The sequence below is a fragment of the Chelonoidis abingdonii genome, chromosome 9, assembly GCF_003597395.2.
Source record: "Chelonoidis abingdonii isolate Lonesome George chromosome 9, CheloAbing_2.0, whole genome shotgun sequence".
NCBI classification, from domain to species: Eukaryota; Metazoa; Chordata; order Testudines; family Testudinidae; genus Chelonoidis; species Chelonoidis abingdonii.
Window position 1 is genome coordinate 47,756,445 of NC_133777.1, and position 8,506 is coordinate 47,764,950.

Below are 8,506 nucleotides of genomic sequence, written 5' to 3' on the forward strand. Positions count from 1 at the left end.
GGTGGACGCCTGCAGAGTCTTCGGTGAGCTTCATCCTAGGTGCAGTGAGCCACTCACAATGATCAGCTTGTAAGATCGGGGCCTTCGTTGGGACTTCTCTGATGATCAGCACAGTTGCTGAATCATTCCCAGAAGTGTGAGCAACCAGAGAAGCTTGAACTTAATCATGTATTAAAATATACACTATCTCCACTTCTGCCAATGTGCTCAATAGGCATTCACATTGTTCCCTAAGATTTTAATGAGCATGGGCTATTATAGGGCTAGAAATCAGGCAAGGGCAGTCATTTAAAGATACAGTTCTGTAAGAGAAGAATTTAGGCCCTGTGAACTTCCCATGTTGCAGTATTTGGCTTCCAGAAGGTAGTAAGAGTACAGAAAGTTCCACAGCGCTGTTGCTTATTCTCTCCATTCACTCCTACTGCACCATGATCCTTTGTCCAATGAGGGTTTTGATCTGACCTGAATTGTTTTCAGGATGCAGTTTCCTGGGATTCTGTGTCTAAGTCATCCCACCCCTATGGTGAAACCCATGGTAAAAAGCTCTGGGGTAGGAAATCTCCATGAGGAGACCCTAGCTGAGATCACCCCCATCATAACTTTCCTACTCAGATCTGAACCTTAGAGTTCAGAAAATGAGATGCTAGCATGAAACCTCCAAGCTTAATTACCAGCTTAGCTCTGCTAGCAGTGCTACCAGCCAGGAATTCCAGTGCCTGGCTCACTCTGGTCTCCCCAAAACCTTCCCTGGGGGACCCCAAGACTCAGATCCCTGAGTCTCACAACAAAGAGAAATAACCCCCTCTGTCTCCCGTTACTTCCTCCCAGGCTTCCCTCCCTGGATGATCACCCTGTTTCAATCTTGAAACGCAAACCAGAGAGGTCAGGTTTCTCTCACCCTCACTCAGAGTCCCTGCAAATGCAAGCTTTGTACTAACACAAAGAGATTTTCTCTTTTCCCCTGTCTTCTTCCTCCACCAATTCCCTGGTGAGCTGCAGACTCAATCCCCTTGAGCCCCAACTAGAAAAAAATCCAACAGGTCTTAAAAAGAAAGCTTTATTATAAAAAGAAAGAAAAAACATAAAAAGTGGTCCTCTGTAGCAGGTGACAGTATACAGGATTATTGGCTTAAAAGAAAAAAAATGAACAAACAGCCTTATCCAAAAAGAAATACAATTTTAAAACATTCCAGCAAACTACACACATGTAAATACAAAAAAAACATATAAAGCTATTATCTTCTACCCTTTGTACTCACAACTTGGAAACAGAAGATTAGAAAGCCTGGAGATAGAGTGATCCCCTCAGACTGAGAGCAACAGAGACGAGACAAAGAACACCACACACCAAAACTTCCCTCCCTTGAGATTTTGAAAAATCTGGTTTCCTGATTGGTCCTCTGGTCAGGTGTTTGGTTCCCTTTGTTAACCCTTTACAGGTAAAAGAAACATTAACCCTTAGCTATCTGTTTATGACACCCCCTACCAGGATGACGTGGAGGTAAGAGGGAACAAAGCCACAAGGCCCACCCTCAAGCCCTGCACATCCCCAGAGCACTGCAGAAGGCCGGGGCTCTCCATGCAGAGGCCTTTTACCTCCACACCAGCTCTAGCCCCAAATTCAACTGAAGACAATGGGAGCACTGACTTCACAGCCCCACTGAAAATCAGCCCCCAGTTGTCCTCAGTTGGGCACAAGAAATGAAGGCACCCAAAAATCAGTAGCTGCTTTTGAGAACATTGACCTCCCCCTCTCTGTGCCTCAGTTTCCTCATTTGTAAAAGGGAGATTATACTCCTCACCCACCTTGCTAAAGCACTTTGAATGATGAACGCTTGGTAATGCTTGTTGGAGAGACTGTAAAGAGAGAGGAACTTTCCTCACACACATATCAAAGAGACTTAGCAGCAGCCATATTGCTTCTCACCCCTTTGACTGACTCCCTGAAATGCCCAGTGAAAATATGCATCCACTGAAGAATTCTAGACAGCCTTTGCATCCTCTCATGGCCACTAAACTGCTCCTCGGTGGCATATTGGAAGAGCAGATGCCCCTGACAATACTGCCTGGGGTTGAGGGGACAAGCTACTCTTGTTACAAATGAACACAGATGATCATAAAGCCAGAGCCAGGGACCTTACTAGAGTTTGGCAGCTTTTCCTTAGGAGAGTCAAGAGCTTTGATTCATTCTAAATTAGACTCTCCCTCAGTCACTCCGTGTGAGTGTGTGGATACAGAGAGAGAAAGTACATGGGTGTGTACCTATATGGGTAGGAAAAAGCAGGGAGAGGAGGCAGGGAGCAGAGACAGACACTAGGGAAAGACAGCCATGGGAAATGGGGAGCAAGTGGGTTGGGGGAGGAAGAGCCAGAAAGGGACAGAAGGAAAGAAAGAGGCAGGGGAGAAGAGAGAGAAAACAAGGAGGCCAGGCAGGAAGGCGAGCTGGGGACACTCAGGGGAAGAGCCCACCGGCCCCAGGGAAAAGGGTTGGAGAAGGTGCAGAGGAAGAGAACAGAAAAGAGTGGGGATGGGAGATGAAGGGGGAAATCAAAATCATAGAGAGGAAAAGGGATAGAGAAATGGTTCAAGGGGAGGAGAGAGCAAGACAAGCCACCACGTTATTATCCAGCCAGGCTAGTGTAATAATCTGGGTCTCATATGCTTACCCCAACTGTAAGCTTAACTTTGAGTAAGTGCATAAAAAAATTGATCAAATGCTCCAATAACTCATAACAGGGAATGTTGAGGAAAGGGAGACAGACTGAGTGAGCCCAAACAGAAAGGCCAACTACTAACTCAAGGACAGTGTTAAGAGCATGACTGGTCAACAAGAGAACTGTGGGGCTGGAAATCAAGGGACCAAATTTGGTATGTCAGAAATGAGGTCTAATTGGTGGACAAAATAATAAGGGGAAGGACTATTCCACTCATCACTCCCTTTGGGGTCCATTAGAAAAAAGACCTTCAGGGAGAATGAAGTGCTCTGACTAGCTGGGAGATGGGTGGACAGGAAGAAGTGGGCTTCACTGCATGGCTGCCACATCCACCATCTCCTAGAGACCTCAGAATCCACCAGAATGCTCTTGAGCCTTCATGATCTTGATCCTGATGCTGAGAAATATCTTGTCCAGACCAGGTCTGAGAGAGAGGGACCCAGATGACATGGCCACCTCCACTGGCTCTGGCCAAATCCCAACCACTACCTGGGAAGTAAGACTTTGGTTCCTGCTGTCACCCCCACCTTTGTGTCATTTTCTTCCCTCCTATTTCTCCACTTTCCTCTCCCTCTCCTTTTGCCTTCTGTTTAAGAAGAGTCTGGCTGAGCTGGCCAAGCCTGCATATTTTGCAGCACTGCTGTGATCCTGTGACTAAAGAGACAGCAAAAAGCAATGTTCTAAGCAACCCAACGCTGGTACAAGTTTGCCAGGTCTCAGAGTGGCTGATTGGAACGTGTGCTGTGCCTTTAGTTCGCCAGCAGTAAAGCTGCAAGTGAAAGTTTTTCAATCTTCCCCTTTGTGTTTTTGACTTATTCTTTTCGGAAACAGCATCTATCTGCAACAACAGATCCAGACCATCTCAGCTAACTCCATCTCCCTACCAAAAAACAAAAACAAAAGCAAACAAAAAACCAAAATAACAAAGGGAAAAACAAGAGACAGCTATTACCATCTTTAATACCATCAAAGAGACCTTCAGATAGGGCTTGTCCCTTCTAAAAACTCTCTATAGCAAAAGAATATTGTTGAAACAAAAGCCTCACTCAATACACTACATTTCAAATGTATGAACTGTTTCCTTGTGTTCTGTGTCTTTAATAAAAGGTTACAAAGATTTTTAACAGAGTGTTTGCTGTGGGACTGAGCAGACCAGTGTCTGTGTTCCAAAATCCCAAGCCTTGTTTCACTGTTTAGCGCTGTACAGTGGCAGATCATGTTAATACCTTTCAATCTCTAGGCCAATACATTCCATTAAACCGAATACAAAAACCTTCCAGGCTATGGCTGTCTCTCTGCCCCCAACTCATACTAACCCTTGGGAGAGCTGCATTGCACAGCTGCCCCACACCTTCCCCCCCCCAGTGCCGGCCCCATAGCCACCCTCCTCTCCATCAACCCCACAGTCTCAACCTTGGGGTCAGCTACAACTCTTCCCCTCCTTGTCCTCCTCCCCAAACCCCACATCCAGGCTGCTGCCCAATCTCGTCAGTCATAGACTATCAGGGTTGGAAGGGACCTCAGGAGGTCATCTAGTCCAACCCGCTGCTCAAAGTGGGACCAATCCCCAACTAAATCATCCCAGCCAGGGCTTTGTCAAGCCTGACCTTAAAATCCTCTCAGGAAGGAGATTCTACAACCTTCCTAGGTAACCCATTCCAATGCTTCACTACCCTCCTAGTGAAAAAGCTTTTCTTAATATCCAACCTAAACCTCCCCCACTGCAACTTGAGACCATTACTCCTTGTTTTGTCATCTGCTACCACTGAAAACAGTCTAGAGCCATCGTCTTTGGAACCCCCTTTCAGGAAGTTGAAACCAGCTATCAAATCCCCCCTCATTCTTCTCTTCTGCAGTCTAAACAATCCCAGTTCCCTCAGCCTCTCATAAATCATGTGCTCCAGCCACCTAATCATTTTTGTTGCCTTCCGCTGGACTCTTTCCAATTTTTCCACATCTTTCTTGTAGTGTGGGGCCTGTAACCGGGCAGACTCACCCCCATGGCACCTCCTACAGGTCATCCTTGGGAATCAGATCAGTCCAGTGTCCAGAGCGCCCTCTGATCCACCTTCCAGCTACTGGCCCTGTGTCCCTCCCTGGACCCCAGTGCCCCTTTACATAGGGTGCTGCCCCCTAGCAGTGACCCCTTGTTCTCAGGGTCTCCCCTCCCTAGGGAAGCCCCACCCTCTATTCCCACCTTGCCTCAGTGTATGGCTACTGACAGTCATTGTCTAGCCCCACACCCTAGGGCAGAGTGCAGTATCCACCAACTCATCATCAGCAAAGGTGTTTTGGCCTGGCTGCCTTTTGTCTACCCCTGGATTGCCTCCTGCAACCCCCAGCACCTCTTGGCCTAAAGCTAGGTTGCAGCCTGGGCTCCAGGCAGGAGCTCCCTAGCTCCTCTGCCTTCCCCAGCCCTGCTCCACTTAGGGACCCAGTCTCTAGCTCCCCACAGCCAGGTCCATCTCCCACTACAGCTAGAGAGAGAATCTATTTGTGCACCTGGCTTCTCTGCCTTATATAAGGGCCTGTTGCTCAGTTTGAGGTGTGGCCCCAGCTGCTGCCACTTCCCCCAATCAAAGCAGCCTAAAAGGCTGCTTTCTCCAGCCCCAGCCCTTATCTAGGGCTGTTTTAACCCTTTCAGGGCCAGAGCAGTGGTCCACCCTGCTACAGGGCCCAAAACTGGACACGGTACTCCAGATGAGGCCTCACCAATGTCGAATAAAGGGGAACGATCATGTGCCTCCATCTGTTGGCAGTACCCCTACTTATACAGCCCAAAATGCTGTTAGTCCCCTTGGCAACAAGGGCACACTGTTGACTCATATCCAACTTCTCATCCACTGTAACCCCCAGGTCCTTTTTCTGTAGGACTGCTGCCTGGCCATTCAGTCCCTAGTCTATAGCAGTGCATGGGATTCTTCCATTTTAAGTGCAGGACTCTGCACTTTCCTTCTTGAACCTCATCAGATTTTTTTTGGCCCAATCCTCTAATTTCTCTAGGTCCCTCTGTATCCTATCCCTACCTCCAGCATATCTACCACTCCTCCCAGTTTAGTGTAATCTGGGAATTTGCTGAGGGTGCAATCCATGCCATCCTCCAGATCAATAATGAAGATACTGAACAAAACTGGCCCCAGGACCGACCCTTGGGGCACTCCGCTTGATACCGGCTGCCAGCTAGACATGGTCATGGACCCATTGATCACTACCTCTTGAGCCCGATGATCTAGCCAGCTTTCTATCCACCTTATTGTCCATTCATCCATCCCATACTTCTTTAACTTGCCAGCAAGAACACTGTGGGAGACCGTAGCAAAAGCTTTGCTAAAGTCAAGGTATATCACATCCACTGCTATCCCCTCATCCGCAGAGCCAGTTATTTCATTATAGAAGGCAATTAGGTTAGTCAGGCATGATTTGCCCTTGGTGAATCCATGTTGACTGTTCCTGATCACTTTCCTCTCCTTTAAGTGCTTCAGAATTGATTCCTTGAGGACCTGCTCCATAATTTTTCTAGGGACTGAGGTGAGGCTGACTGGCCTGTAGCTCCCCAGATCCTCCTTCTTCCCTTTTTTAAAGATGACCACTACATTAGTCTTTTTCCAGTCATCTGGGATCTCCACCGATCGCCATGAGTTTTCAAAGACAATGGCTCTGCAATCACCTCGGCCAACTCCTTTTGCACTCTCAGATGCAGCACATCCGGCCCCATGGATTGGGCTCGTTCAGCTTTTCTAAATAGTCCTGAACTGCTTCTTTCTCCACAAAGGGCTGGCCACCTTCTCCCCATGGTGTGCTGCCCAGTGCAGTAGTCTGAGAGCTGACCTTGTTCATGAAGACAGAGGCAAAAAAACCAAACACTGAGTACATTAGCTTTTTCCATATCCTCTGTCACTAGGTTGCTTCCCTCATTCAGTAAGGGGCCCACACTTTGACTTTCTTCTTGTTGCTAACATACCTGAAGAAACCCTTCTTGTTACTCTTAACTTCTCTTGCTAGCTGCAACTCCAAGTGTGATTTTGCCTTCCTGATTTCACTCCCGCATGCCTGAGCAATATTTTTATACTCCTGCCTGGTCATTTGTCCAGTCTTCCACCTCTTGTAAGCTGCTTTTTTGCGTTTAAGATCAGCAAGAGTTTCACTGTTATTTACTGTTCTTTCTACTGTGATAAAGTTCCTCCTCTACCTTGGTGGGTCCTGCTCTTATTGGCAGATTTGCTTGCCTCAGAGAGCTTCCCCTCTGGTGGAACCCACAGTCTGGGTCAACTACTCCTGTGTCTGATCAGGAGTTGGGAGGTTTGGGGGAACCCTGGCCTACCCTCAGCTCCAGGTCCCAGCCCAGGGCCCTGTGGATTGCAGCTGTGTATAGTGCCTCCTGTAAGAGCTGCATGACAACTACAACTCCCTGGACTACTTCCCCATGGCCTCCTCCAAACATCTTTTTTATCCTCACCACAAGACCTTCTCAAGAAGAGCTCTGCCCCTAGTTGGTTCCTCCAGCACTTGCACCAGGAAATTGTCCCCTACACTTTCAAAAACTTCCTGGATTTGTCTGGGCACTGCTGTATTGCTCTCACAGCACATATCAAGGTGATTGAAGTCTCCCATGAGAACCGGGGCCTGCGATCCAGTAACTTCTGTTAGTTGCCAGAAGAAAGTCTCATCCACCTCATCACCCCCTGGTCTGGTGATCTATAGCAGACTCCCACCACAACATCACCCTTGTTGCTCATACTTCTAAACTTAATCCAGAGACTCTCAGGTTTTTCTGCAGTTTCATACTGGAGTGCTGAGCAGTCATACTGCTCTCTTACATATAATGCAACTCCCCCACCTTTTCTGCCCTGCCTGTCCTTCCTGAACAGTCCTTCCTTTACCATGTCTCTACAATCCCCCTCGTCCTCTCCAGCCCACCTGCTCCAGGCCTTGATCACCCATCCCATTAACTCTGCCCTCCCCCCATATCTCCTCTCATTCCCCTTCAGAGACCGCTGTAAAATCATCTCACCTGTCAGACCAGTCCATTCTGATCCCTCCCCTGGCTCCCTCGCAGGTCCTACACTAGAGCTAGCAAATTCCCCTAAATTGCATCTCTCAGGGCCACCCAAACCATGTGCGAATTCAGCAAATCCTTTCAGCCACACCACCAAAAGGGAATGTTTTGTTTTAAAAATCCAACCAGTTTGTTTGGACCATTCCACAGCAAAATGTTGTCACTTTTCATTTTGAAATTGAGGCAACTTTAAAAAAAGAGGTGGGAAGGGGTCTTGAAAAACACCCACACACAACCTGAAATGAACAACCAAAACAATTTTGTTTCAGGCCAAACCTAACCAATATATATATATATATATATATTGTTTTTAAATTCTCCGACTGGCCTGAAAAGTCACTGATTAGCTCAGCTCCATTCAGCACCCAAGTGCAGCTCCTTCTTGAGTCTTTGCAAACTTCGTCCCCATCTAGCTCTCCAGGCTCATTCCGCCGCCACTCCCCCACCCATTTGTGTCCTTCCCTGGTTCTCCCTTGCCAACCCCCTGCCATGCTGCTCCTCAGGCTAACATTATTCTCTTCTGCTCCTGCCCCAAACTTCCCTCTCTTCCTTCAAGTTCCTCCTTATACAAGATCCTGCTCAGGACAATGGGAAATCAAATAAACCAAGCAAGAGATTCACTGCCCTCCCGTGTTGTACAGCCCCCAGAATGCTGTTGGGACTCAAGAAATACCCACGAGTCCTGCTCTCTGACTGCCTTTTATTGCAGCCTTTAGGAATGGGATTTAGTGTCTGT